Below are 1,290 nucleotides of genomic sequence, written 5' to 3' on the forward strand. Positions count from 1 at the left end.
CCCACTACCCTTGCATTTACCTCTCGCACCACCCCATTCATGTATAAGTTGAACAGCCAGGGCGACATAACGCATCCTTGACGAAGTCCCACCTTTACCTCAAACCACTCACTCTCTCCATTTCCAATCCTGACACAAGCTCTACTACTCTCATTAAAACTCTTGACAGCTCCGAGAAGCTTTCCTCCTATCCCGTATATCTGCATAACCTCCCACAGTGCCTTCCTGTCTACCCTATCATAAGTCTTTTCCAGATCTATAAAAGCCCAAAAAACATCCTTCCCCTTTCCTATAGCTTTCTCACATATCTATCTTACCACAAAGATCTGATCTACACAACTTCTACCTGTCCTAAATCCACACTGTTCCTCACCAATTACTCCTTCTGTTCCTCTCCTAATCCTCTCAATCAAGATCCTCCCAAAAGCCTTCCCAACTACACTCAACAAGCTAATCCCTCTGAAACTACTACATTCACACTTGTCCCCTTTTCCCTTGTAAAGAGGAACTATACAGGCACTCCTCCAGTCCTCCGGCACTCTACCCTCTCTCCAACAAACATTAAATAACCTCACCAACCAGTCCACCATCACTGTACCTCCCTTTTTCAGACATTCCGCATGGCATCCATCCAGACCAGGTGCCTTACCTGCTTTCATCATCTTAACAACTGCCTCCACCTCATCCTTCCTTATTTCTCCTCCATTCTCCTCATTCATCACTCTCATTTTCTTCGCACTTCCCACTGCAGCAATCTTTCCCTCCCTATCCTCCTTCACATTTAGCAACTCCTTAAAATATTCTGCCCATCTTCACCTTACTGCCTTCTCTTCCATTATCATGTATATATATATATATATATATATACATATATATATATAAATATATATATATATAAATATATATATATAACATATAATATATATGTATATATGTATATATATATATATATATATATATATATATGTATATACTACAAAGATTACAAAGGCGGAGCATGCCAACAGGAGACCTTTTGGTCCATATCTAGGTCGAATGCGAAAAAAATCATAATAATAATAAAATAATAAATAAAAATTATAACTATGTAAATAACAAATAAAATGCATAAATAAATGCATAGGTATAGTTAAATAATAAACAGGTAAATAGTAAATAATAATAAATTGACATATAACTAATATTAAAAGAAAATCAGACACAAATGATAACAAAACAAAAACAAATAATAAAAAATAAATTATAATCATTACAGCATCTACAATATATATATATGTATATATATATATA

The sequence above is a fragment of the Oratosquilla oratoria genome, chromosome 6, assembly GCF_046742065.1.
Source record: "Oratosquilla oratoria isolate Oo_2021 chromosome 6, ASM4674206v1, whole genome shotgun sequence".
NCBI lineage: Eukaryota > Metazoa > Arthropoda > Malacostraca > Stomatopoda > Squillidae > Oratosquilla > Oratosquilla oratoria.